Raw genomic sequence first — 13,287 nt, forward strand, 5'->3', positions numbered from 1 at the left:
GATAACCATCGGCTTTGGTAAACTAAAACTTGATACTTAAAACAAGGATACCATAAAAACTCTCTACATTAAAACTGTTTCTAAACTATATAATAATGAAAACACCAACAAAATTAATGAATATGCAAATGTCAAAAGAAAGAACGCACTTACAGCATGTTTGTAGAAGCAAACCTATTAATTATTCACTAAGACAACTATTTGTAGTAAAAAGCCCCTGTGGATTCACTGTTTACTATGCTACAGTGCATATGCTAATGCATATCAGATGATGTTCAGGCGCCAATGAATGTTATGCTGAGACAGTGTGTATCAAAGTGAACCCGATGCAGAGGGGTGAAACCGTGAATAATTCTCATTATGTGCAGATTCTGTGATCCATTTGACCTGTAAAGCAAGTAAACAAAGCTCATGATGCTCTAAGAAAGCCTTAAAACAAAATGACATGGTGATGCAACACCCTGACTTCATTGATTCTGTGCTGTGGCTACATCTTTATTTTCTTGGTATGTCCCCTGCTGGAGTTCGTACATGGTGAGAATGACATTATGTTTCAATGAGTGCTGTGGTGAAAAATTTCAATGCAAATTCAATTTATGAACAGTGCTCCTAAAAAATAACATTGTATACCAACGGATCTCCGATAGTATTCTCACCAAAGTCAAACTACTTTAAAACCAAGTAGTTAAAATATTCACCAGCGCTCTTTTCACTCTTTGAAAGCCAATTAGGTGAAGGTTTCATGGAAATCGGGGACAGCATTTGATCTCCTGATGTCATTTTGAATTCAAGAGGGAATAAATTACACAAATTCCAAAATTAAAAAGCCCATTCCTCCACCTCTCCCTGTCAGATCTCCTGTCACTTATCCAGATAAAATCTACAATTAGGTGATTTTGTTTTTCCACACTTTGGTTATTTGACAAAAGCTTGCACCAATTTAAATGCGTATTTGATTTATGGTAGCAGATGCTAAAGCGTAATCAAAAGTGCAATTTAAAATGAGTTTTAAGTGTCTGAAGAAAAGCACATCAACACAACAGTCCCTACATTACAGAAAAATGAATTCAATCTCAATGGCCATGGACGAGTCATGTAAATGACAACGCACTGAAACTGATAATAGAAGTAATATTGCGCCACCATGTCACCAGTGCTTCCATATTCTTTGTCCTCGGGCAGTTTCAGAGAGTTTCTTCATCTTGTTTCCTCCCCCTGCGAGCCTAGTTTGTGAAACACCACCGTCGCTGCACACAAGAGCACACCCACTCAACCTCCAGCCTGCTGAGAGCACTTGAAAGCAATTTTCTTTTAATCAAGTTCACTATAAAAGCCCCTCTGATGCCAACCTGAGCAACACTACCATTTTGGGGGTTTTTTTCCCAGCTCCATCCATTGATTTCTTTATGAGCAATATGAAATGCTGTTTACCTCAGAAAGAGAATTTGCAGAGTTTATTGCTCTTTCTGGACAGATGCAAATAGTGTTGCGCTGTTGGATGGTTTCAAATTTGAAATAGTTTTAAAGGTCTGCACCACTTATTTTCATCACCTTTTCTGAAAATGTCTAAAAGCACAGAATAAATTTGAGTCTACTGAAAGTTACTGAAGCCTAAAAATATTCTGTGGAAAAGATTTTCCATAAATAAACCAGCAAATGTTTGACTCTGTTAATTAAAGAGATACTGAAAGAACTGCAACTGTATCCATTTTATTGCTGTATGTGGTCGGGTTGGCCTAAAAATAACTGTTTAAAAAACAGATAACAGGCCTAAAACAGAGGTTTACAGAGGAGATCACTCTTGGAATTTCTTGGTGGAATCATTAAAGATGTAAACACTTTAAATGTGCTATAATTGTGGAATTTTATGAGTTAATGTGTTTTTAAAGGGGATCTATCATACTTTTCTTTATTATCTGTCACATATACACCGGTTCAGTGGTGGATGCTCTCATTAAACAGGGCAAATGTTTTAAATTATGAAATCACCACATGCACTACTAATCCATTTGAGCCAAAAGCTGATCTTAATGTTCAAGTTTATAGATGTTTTTTTACCTGTGGATATCAAAGATCCAACATAGCTGATTTAAATGGCTAAATGAACTCCTCGACATGTCTTGAAGATCTCCAGAGTCCTGGTAACGAACTAATCATCTGATTCAGGTGTGTTGACCCGGGGTGATATCTAAAACCTGCAGGACACTGGGCGTTGAGGCCTGGTGTTCCCCACCCCTGCCTTATATGGTCATCTCAGGCACGTAGCTTTCACTGCCCCACCCACCTGCTGTTCAAACCAGTCAGACAATTAGAAGAAATTTGGTTAAATGAGGGGGAGGCCACAAAGGGAAAGGAGCCAAAGCAGCCTTGTTCAGGAACTGTGCCAAGGCACAGTTAAAAAATTTGGAACTACCCTCCATGTAAGTCCACTCTAGTAGAGTTCAAGAATAAAAAATATGGAGTTGAAAAAGTGCCTAACAGATCAATCTTAATAAAAGAGAAAATCCTAATCCTGGAAAAGCTTTTTAAACACTCTCAGATGATTTATAATGTGAAATTACTCCAAAATTGCATTTATAGTAATTGTAATTCTACTAAATGTGATTATGCTTGATTTTTTTTTTTTTTTTTTTGCGCACACTCAGTTTGAACTCTTCTTAAGCACTTTCAGCACTTGTGCCTCCTCTTGATGTCCTCGGAGGAAATAAGTTTCTGCTGTATTAAATTAGTAAAGAACATATTGTAGAACCACTTAACAGTCACTGACCTTGAAAGCGAAGTGCATATGAATGTTTCCCTGCTGCATTGGTAATTCAGGCGCCGTTTCAACAAGAGCACCTTGTTTGACACATTGCAGATGTGTGTCCAAGTGCTTCAGCGTGGCATCAAATGACAAGTGACAAGCAAGCAAGGAAACATCAGTAATTATTCATGCATTTTCTAGGACCTGCAAGTAAGGTGATCTGTTGATTTTGTTAACAGAACACGGCAAAAATGTTGCAAATGTGGCCTTTCAGACTTTGACTTTTAATCTTTAATGTGCGCCTTCATCGGAGAACTAAAGAAGAAACTGTCAAAATGTAGCAGAATGTGGCAGTATTTTTTTTTTTTTTTCAGGCCACATGACTATTGTAAGCCCAGAAGTCCCTCTTTTGGCATTACTTGGTCTTCACCAATTTCTGTGAAAAATATTGTTGTTTAAGCTAAAGCCATTATACTTATTTTCTTACATACTATACATATGTGGGGTACTGATGGATGCTCATGTGGTCAGCAGATAGATAGATAGATCGATCTTCTGCATAGATGATCATGTCAGACACCCAGTGCACCAAGATAAGATAAAGAAGGATTATTTTGCACTGTGAGTAATACAAAACTAGTTTCCCAAGAAACTAAATATAGAGTGTACATGCAGGTTAATCTTTTGTGTTTTCTTGCTGTAAATAATGCACACCAGGTTTAGTGGAGCTGTTCAATGCAAACGGCTACCTGCTTCAACCAAAATGCAAACCAAGATAGGATGATTTGATTCTTTGTTGTCATAAAAACACTCTTTATAGCTGCTTTTGTTAAAATGTTACACTATTTGAATTTGTGCAATTTGCCATTCTTTGCCAGAAGATGTTTATGTGTAATTCATATTTTAGTTCAAAGCATATAATCACCTCATTAGCCAAGATGAACTGCATACACTGTATAGGCGCAGAAGAAACGTAGCAAAAGCCTAACTCACTGTCTACCTAAAGATTTCCTGTCATGTTTGCTTAAACTCTGAAGACTGTTTCCTAAAAATGATTAAACAGAAACACCAGCCTTGCAAAGATTTCAACCTCCGGGCTAAAAGCTTCTACCCAAAAAAAAATAATAATTTAGTTTGACGAGAATGAGAATAGTGTGTGCTTGGTGTTGAATTTTCTTGCAATTTTTTTTGCAGGTCAAGCGTACACGATGTACTAAGAGAGTTTGTGACTGAACCTGAAAAGACTGATCGTCCTGAACACACAGGTGAGTCTCACTGTTCTTGCTGTCTCCTAATAACAAGGATCCTTGAAATGATGGATGGTAGTACGAAGTTAACATCAGACATTGTGAAGTGTGAGCAATGCCTGGATGATAAGTCAAGTAATCCCTCAGAATATTTATAGTGTTTTATACCAGAAGGGATCTGACATTTTTATTACATTGATTCACCTCCATGTAATCTACTGGAACAGAAACATGATTAAAATTTAAAAATCAATCATGCATTTGCCATTTACAGACGTCTGCATGGCGTCAGGGCAAAAACACATCAAATAAGTGAAAAAGACGAGTCTCAGAGATCAATACTCGAACTATTCTTGTCTTTGAGTTAGCTGGACTCTTCTTTCTATGAATTTTAAAGTTAAACACGTGTAACCATCAGAGAAGCTGCGCCATTTATCCATATCCTTCGCCTGCAGCAGTCACTTCCATAAGGAAAACATGTTGTGCCCATACTGCACTGAAGCCATTATCAGGTCTATCCCTGAGAACAAAGTGAATTCAGCCTGCAGAGACACAAAGTCTGTAAGAATAATGATTACTTCCTACGACATATACCTTTTGCAAAGTGCACATTTTCTCGGAATATATAAAACAATCCATGCATAGGTGCCCATACCAAACCAACTCTGGCATAAATAAATAAATGAGAAGTTACATGATCAAATTAAGTAAATGAAATGACTCAGTGGCTGCCCTGCATAATGAAACACTATTATAAGGTATTGAAAGTATTGCAAAGGCAATGGTGCTGAAGTCTTTGCCAAGCAATAAACTACTTATCAGGAGAAAACAGAGTTAGCAAGAACTATTGTCGCTTTTAGAAAGCATGAAAAGACAGCCTAATGTGTTTTAATGAAACTCTAAGAAAGAACCACTTTAAACTTTAAAGGGTAGTTTAAGCAGTAAAATGAGAAATGAAATAAGTCCTGAAATATCTTTATATTGCTTTCTAAAGTGCACTGGCTGTGCAGCAGAACTTTGTGAGGGTGTGAATCTAAGTGGAAAGCACACACGTTAATAGCTACATTTCCTTGACTTTTTCTATTTTCAGATTCAATCTTCTATTTTCAGGGGGGAGCTGCACCGGTGTAGAAAGCCGAGGTGATTACTTTCGGTATCTGTTTGTATCTCCCAATAATGATGATGATGATGATATCTGGAGCTTAAGATGCAACAAAAACACTGCGTTATGCAGAGTTCACCTTCCAGTCTGTGTTAATGAGATGACTCCTGCACCCATATGCTGCTGTTTAATTTGCAGAAACCTGCATGCTGCCGGTATGAAGATGGTCAGTGCAGTCATTGTGTGCATTATAGAATATATGCAGCTTTCGACGCTGAGTATGCCACTAGTGAATGTCTGAATGTCCAGCTGTGCGGCGAGCTCATCCTCCCTGAGGTAGTTACGCGGGAAAGGATGATGCAAGTGGAGCAAAATATCCGCATTACCGACACAGCCTTAAATGCTGTGTTTTGTCACATTTTTAATGATCGTGCCCTCACTAAGCTCAGGTTGCGACGTATCAGCGCTGACCCTCGTGGGCTGAGCTCTGGTAACACCTTCCAATCTGTGTTAATGAGATGACTCCACTCCGTCTACGGGTCACGGTGATATTTACAGAAACCGTTGTAGCGGCAGAGATCCGCGCCTCCCTGCGGTGCGTCCTCGCCTCATTTGCATAGCTTTCAGACTTCCCTTCCTCACTCTCCCTGTTTCATCGCTCTCGCTGTGCTCCTCCGTGATCGACAGGCTCCTTCACACTTCTCTCCAGTTTGTGTCGCACATGTTAATTAAAGCTTCTAATTAGCTTCCCGTACTAAAAGGCCGCATTAAATCAGAGTTGGAATGGCAAATGATTCCTGGCATTAGCATAATTGTGTTTTTGAAGTGTAAAGATTCGGGCATTAGGGATGCTAGCACGCGTTTTTGTTTCAATGATTTGTTGTGTTTGTGGCTCAGGGCCCAAGGGGCTGCTGGAGGTTGGCTGGGTGGGTTCTGGGGCCTCAGGACCCTACAGGGGCCACACGCTAATGAGCCCCGCTATTCTCTGATGAAGCAGATACAGGAAAAACAAAGCTGCAATGTAATACCCTCAGGTGCCCCTAAGAGTCCATCACAGCAGAGTTTGCTATATGTGCAGAGAAAGTAACAGATAGTAAACCAGCCCCCACCTCCTCATAACCATTGCATCACTCTAAAATTGCAAATCACATTCAGAGGTACCTCAGTACTTACAAGCTCTGTACATAAAATAGCACTTACAAATGAGTCATCGGCTTGGTGATTGTTCGAAATGCTCTGAATCACAGCGGAGCTGACAGCAACTTTCAAAAGCCATTGATTAGATCTGTAATGATTTTGTGCATTCGATTCACTGTGCTGAACAACTACAGTTTACTAATGTTCTCAAAAATTTCACATTTCATAAAGCAAGCTACAGAAAGCAGAATTTAAATCCCACACACGGTGGTTTAAAGTGTAAAAGAAGCAACTACAAACGTAGCTATGAACTGCAAGGAGTGTAATGGCAGGATTTAGTTGCTATGGAAGCAAAGAGAGTGACAAACAAGCAAAAGTACATCTGCAAATTTTTGGAGGTTGTAATTTTTGGTTTTATTAAAGCGCGCATCCTGACCAAGCATAAAAATTAGTCTGAAAAATTAACCAAGGGGCAGCCAAAAACTGCAGTTCATCAACTGGCCACTTGAGGCTGACTCCCAAGAGTAGGTCAATCCAATGACTCCTATATTAAAAGGCACAACTTGAGTAGTCCATGATCATGTTTACAACCATGTATGGTCATGATGACACAACAACTTTATGTGGGGGGAATTTTTTGTTAAAGGCCCTCAATCAAAAAATATTGAGGCATAAAGTTCTGAAATATTGGGAGCAGCTGAGGAGGAAAAAGATGGGTGACAACATAGTCCGCTAGGCTGCACGACAGCGAATTTTATTGCAATTTTTTGAAAAATTAATCTTTTGAAAATTAAAAAAAAAAAAAATTCATGCTTTTTGACTGAAATTATAGTATTTGTTTGTATTACTTAGCACTCAAGAGCCGTTACACGTGTAAATTTCATTTGCTAGATTAGCCTTTCTAGCACACGTCCATAAAGGGTCAGTTGCATCCTTTCTGCAGCCTAAGCAGAGGCGCCCCACCTCTCCCCAGCCACCTCCTGCAGCTCATCTAGGGGCACACCAAGGTGTTCCCAAGCCAGATATAATCTCTCTATTATGTCCTGGTCCTGCTTCAAGGCAAATACAATCAATTCAGGATTAAAAAAAACTAAAGGGCTAAGAATAGCCATGTCAATCTTTTATATACAGTTTATGGTAAGCAGCCTGGTTGAAATTTTGGAAAATGTCAGTCCCAGTTATCCATAACACTATAGAGCCACAAAGACGTTTGCATCTGTTTGTGGGAGTTGTAGTTCCACCCTAATGTGAGAACATATTGTCAAAAATAAAACCTGTATATGTCCGTCAGCTGTACTCAAACTGTCCTGTCACAGGAGAGTGATGACTTCAGGATCCACTTCCTTATTAGTGTTAGACTCTGATGCCCCAGGTCATGTCCTCTATTATAGAGTGACATATCTGGATTTACAAGTGATTAGTGCTGTGCACGTCGTCAGCTATCAAACATGACTGAAGCTGTCAGCATCCCATGAATCGTGCCTTGGGGTAAACATGATGTACTTTTCAGGAGCTTCCTCTGGGTGAACTCGCTCACTGCTTCTGTGGTGAAATTATTCAGGGTGAACTCGTCTACCCAAAGGCGCAGTGGTGGAACGGTGACAGTTTGGGGGTTGTGTGATAGCTGAGAGTGTTGTCATATGAGTTATTATTGAACCAGCCAGACATACCACAATGCAGCACATTCCCGTTCTGGCCTCGATTCCGCTCCAGGCATGAAAACCCATTAAGATGCATTGCAGAAAAGTTGAAGAAATGATGTAAGGAGGAGGCAGCAGACAGAATTATTACCACTTCTACACAAGGCTGCCTTTAATATCATTAATTCTAATTAAACGATTTTTCTGTCAGCAGTCAAATCATTTCTGGGTTTTGTTTTTTTTTCCAAGACCAATGTTGATTACATAACGGCATACTGCCACGTTCTTGAAGTGACAGATGTAATTATGTGGAATGATTTTTTTTAATGGCTGCAATATGCATTTTTACTTTTGAGGGAGAGAGAGAAAGAAAGAAAAACATTAAGAAAAGACGGAAAGCAATAGAAAAGACAAACTCAGAGAAATATGGAGACTGCATGCAGCGCCAGACTCTGTTTGGAAGTCTAACATTCATTATGTCTGTTTCACTGGTGCTGTTAGTCAGAGCTTAGTAGGAGATCGCAGCCAGCCAGCAGAGGAACCAAGGGCACTGCCAGAGGCTTGATTTACACAACAAAAAGACATTTCACCCTATGTGACCTGGACAGGACTTTAACATTGTTTCTCAAAGTTTTGCCAAGTTTATGTAGTTGCAGCTGCCAAAAGGAAACTCCGCTAGAACGAGCTGTGAATGTTGGCCGCTGTGCCCCCGCTGCATCCATCTATTCTTGCTGCATCTGTGTTGATTGCAGCTCCAACTTCTGTCAACAAGTACATGAAGTTTGAACTTTACTTAAGCTGCAAAAAGACACTGAGGTCTGTCGTTATAGAGGAGTCAAGAGTTACTTGGCATTGCGCAGAGCAGAAAATAGCTAAGTTCAACCCAGTGATTGCCTTTATAAACAACAGTAATAAACCGAGACACAACAGCACCACACAGCTCGCAAAGCACAAACCATGTAATTATATCATTTCTGTGAATGTGGTTTCCTCTCTCATTCCCTTTCTTCACTTAAAAATCAAATTATTTTGGAGTCTGGAGCATTATGGAAGTGCATTACACAAGAAGAATGCATAAGAATAAAGCTGACAACTGGTAGAATATAGGAAATGGCGCAGGTATTGTGTTATACCTTTGCAATATATTAACTGACCTGTTGATATCACTGTTTTTATTTTGATAAATAAACTTTAATGCCATAAATAAATGCAACATGACTAAGAGTCTTTGGCTTGCATCAGCTAATATACTTACAAGAACAGTGCTGGCATGCTAATAGAGTATTTGACAGGCAGTCTTAACACTTTAGCACAAAGCAGAGTTAAAGATTATAAGAATATCTTTGATTTTTCAGGTATTTGGCTGCAAACGTCCATCCATTTAATTCCATTTAGCCAATTCATATTGGCCCTTGTGAGCTGTCTTAGGATGAGAGGCAGGAGCGGTCTCGTCTCGCTGTCATGAACAGCAAATATGACGTCAGCAAACACGTGATGCGAGCTGTGCTTTTGTGTCGTTTTGGCCCTTCGTGCAGGTCAAACCTCCACCAGGTTAAAGGCATGAGTATGTGACTGTGTCAGTTCTTACTGCCAGTTTATATCAGATTATACAGAGGGAGATGTTGCAACAGTTTGAAAAGCAATTTCTTTGCCTTCAGCTTTGACTTCTTCTCTTCCTATACCGGCGCTGATTTGGACCAGTGTTTGCTCGCAACACGTCCAATCCGGCAAATATAATGGACCCATAACACAGAGAGACAGACTCACACACAGTCACATCTATGGACATATTAGAATCACCAATCACTTCAAGAGAATATTCAAACTTTAAAAGGAAGGCCAGTCAGTGGATTTGAACCATTGCTTTGTAATGAGGGTGCTAAGCACCCTGCCCTTCCTGATGCCAGCAGCATAGGTTATTGCAGTTTTTTTGCAATGTATTTAACAAGTTGTCTGTCCAATTAGTGTAGAGATATGTTTGTCAAACAAACAAAGCAAAAAAACTATACAAATGACAACTTTATTGCTGTGTTAAGAGAACAAATCCAAGGACTGACAGAGTCATGAGGGAGCCATCATGGTGAACAATTAAATTTTAATAGTATTCAGACTAAACCAAAATAGCAGATTGAGCCAGAGTGCTATCTGTAGAATCACACAGGTAATTCAATAAGAATTGTTTTTCCTCTCTAACAGCAGTTGGCAACACATAAAAATCCAATCGCCTGAGATGTTTGTGTTCCAAGAAACCTCTCATAATCTGCTCCACATATCTGACAGATGGGTAGTCGTTAAAGCGCGAGTGTTACATAGCCACAGGTCTGTGTTCCAACATTAGATTCGTAGATTTCAAATGAGCCATGATGTGCTTACAGGTGTGCATTTATTGGCCGTTTTACAGCAGCTTCAAAAGTGACTCAGCTAACCAGAAGTAAGGACCAAAGCAATCTCTTTAATCACTATAGAAAGAAAACAGATCTGATTTATAATGTAAGGTTCACTCCTATTCTCCTGAGATATTGAAGCTATTTGACCAATGACTAAATTCATCAGCTCAAGTTCAACATGTACGTTGTTTCTGCATTTAAAAAATAATAATTTTCTTTGGTTTTAGAGGTGTTGTCAATAACATGCAGGCATTGTAAAGTGAAATGTGGGCATTCACCTTTAAGAAGCACTGACAGACGGTCTAGATAAAAACAAGCCGATGGCAAGATGACAGGCGCAAGAATAAAGTGATATTTTAATTTGAAAAATCCCAGCACCTCATTTGAGTTGGGTGGAGCTCCAAACACCAGGCAGAAATATGTCAGGTAAACACACACACACATTCTCGCTCTTTCTCTCTCTGCAGCTCTGATTGAGTGCAAGTGTCTGCGTTGGCGGTCAAGGTCAGCTGATAATGGGAGAGAGTGAGGACAGGGTGAGGCGGCGGGGGGGTCGGCAGCAGTCTCAGGTAATGAGATTTACGACCCTGAGCTCTCACTGCGCACCCCTCTCACACTCATCCCCCCCCAACCCCTCAGCTAACATGATTTATAGATCTAATAGTCGTCAGCGCTCCCGCCTAAGATAGAGCCTTCACATTATCACAGAAGGAAAGTCATCCGTTCAAGAGGGCAACAATACAGAGACAGCTTCTTAGATGTTTCTGCATGTGTTTGTATGTGTGTGTGACATGCTAATGCTTCAATGCATGAAGACATCAGCGTGTGCACAGATACCTTATCTTAAGAGCGGAAATAGTTTATGTTTGTATACAATATAACAATACAATGCAACAATAGATCATTGGGCGATTCAAGGCATCATGTATCGTCAACTGGCTATTACCCAGTGCACAGGTGAAAAACCTGTGCACTTTTGGTTTTCTGGCTTCACTGCTGTTTTGGTTTTAACACTACATATTTAGTGTCTCATCATAGCTACATGCGGCTGTCTTCTTGTTTGATGGCAGATACTCCCTTCACCCTGGCCAAAAAGGCTAAAATGACCAAAGAAAAAGTGGAAAACAGCTAAACATGAGAGGTTTTTGGACAAAGTTTGTGTTTTTTCCATTGTTTAAGCACTGCTTCCAGCCAAGAGTGATACCATATATGCCCCATAGCTGCAGAAAAGGCTAACATTGTTATCTTTTTACAAAAACAGCTGAACATGAGAGGTTTTTGGACCAATTTTGTGTTCTCCATTCTTTAAGCACCGGTTTGAGCACCGTTTGAGCACCGGCACCGTTTCAAAAGTACCGATTTGGCACCGGTATCGGATAAAACCTAAACGATACCCATCCCTATTCATGACAGTCACCAGTAGCAACAGATATAAAATTTAAGAAGTGAATAAGTTAACTGATCCTCTCCAAATCCTAGCCAAACTGGGATCACCTAGCCTAACCCATGCATTTTAGGATGAACACTGGGAGGTTCAAAACCCCAGCCTGGTTTAGAACCTAGGTCCTTTTTGCTTTAAAACCATAAATCCAAGCTCATTCAGACCAACACAAAAAATGACCACCAACCTAGCTAAAGTGGGAAATTTCACAATTTTCTTTCTTAAGCTTCTTAGCAAATGGTTCAAGCCATTTGGCATTTTCAAGCAACTACTAGTGAAAAGACCATTGGCAACTCTAAAGTGGGAAGATCACAAGATAAACTTGTCTCATTTTGAAGTGATTATCAATGTCGGTGCATGATACTAATGACTGACATATGGCAGGATAGTAAATACATCAGAGGATTACCTAGGCAACCAGAGCATGGAACATCCACTGGGGACCAATCATCAGTATCAAAGAAACTGATGGTTTAAACTAAAGCTCCTTGAGCCAACTGTTGTTGTGATATGGCGCTATATAAACAGAATTAAACTGAAATGAATGGTTGATGGTTACGTGAACACAGGTTTAATTTATTAAACTGTCTTTATATTGATGTCTGCTCAATAACTTTGTGTTTCCAGTCGGTTTTATAGCTTCCACCGATACGTGCATAATAATATTATAATGTAATACTTAATTGCAGGCAATAATAATGCAAGATGAGACAATCTAAACTGTAATTTTTTTTCCATTAGCAACATAATTGCAAAGAACAACCTCAGTTTTTCCTTTTCATTTCTACCAGTAAACATTTCCAAGTTTTGAAGCTAAGCTAACACTGAACGCAAGTGTTCTGAATAATACTATTTGTTTGCTCAACGTAAACCATGTTGAAGCGATAATAGTCCAATTTAAATTATAATTAAAAATCCAACACAAAAGGCAACTAGCTGCCACACAGAAGTAATGGGATAACTCTGCCATGCCACCCTATACGCTGTTCTGCTCATGTTATAACATTGTAAACAAAATGACAGTCAAGTGAAACAGCACACAAGCAATGCTATTGTTCCAGTACACTGCACAAGCCAGCTGAGGCACTGCGGCGGTAAGGATGGAAGCCATTGAACTTACTGCTCATTACCAGTACAACCTCTCCTGGAGCTGCAAAACAACTGAGGCAATATTTAGTGTCTGTTCAGCTGTTTGCAAACTCTTCTGCACAGAAAAAAAAACACCCACCCAACAATATGGTGACAGCCAGATTGCTTCCCAATAGATGTGGTGCTAATATTTGCACTAGGCCGGCTGTACGTGTTGAAAAATATGGTGGATTGGATTTCGAGCACACCCTCACACACATAAAAAACCCCTTCAGTTGTTTGTTCTTACATACTCTCCCATCTTGGTGTATTTTGAGAATTAAACCAATAAGCCCCCCTGCTAAGCCCAGCCTAGTAGTTATTGATGTGCTGCCTTATTATTGTCTGGAGTTTATTCTGTTCATATTCACTGTGTCTGCCTTTGTGCCAAGAAGCAGTTACTTTAAACAGGCTGACACCGAGGGGCTCAGAGACACACAGGCAGCTGTGGAATTTCAGGCA

At 39.7% G+C, this 13,287-nt stretch overlaps 1 long non-coding RNA gene across 1 annotated transcript in view; it reads left to right on the forward strand.

Moving 5' to 3' along the window:
* The window catches only part of LOC102291033, a 60,224-nt gene that overhangs the window by 8,074 nt on the left and 38,863 nt on the right, over nt 1-13,287 (forward strand). The window contains exon 2 of the long non-coding RNA XR_006054774.1: nt 3,938-10,825. This is a non-coding gene — a long non-coding RNA (uncharacterized LOC102291033). The remainder of the gene's footprint in view (nt 1-3,937; nt 10,826-13,287) is intronic.

This window comes from Haplochromis burtoni, unplaced genomic scaffold, assembly GCF_018398535.1.
Source record: "Haplochromis burtoni strain Fernald_Lab_line unplaced genomic scaffold, NCSU_Asbu1 Contig_129, whole genome shotgun sequence".
Lineage (NCBI taxonomy): Eukaryota > Metazoa > Chordata > Actinopteri > Cichliformes > Cichlidae > Haplochromis > Haplochromis burtoni.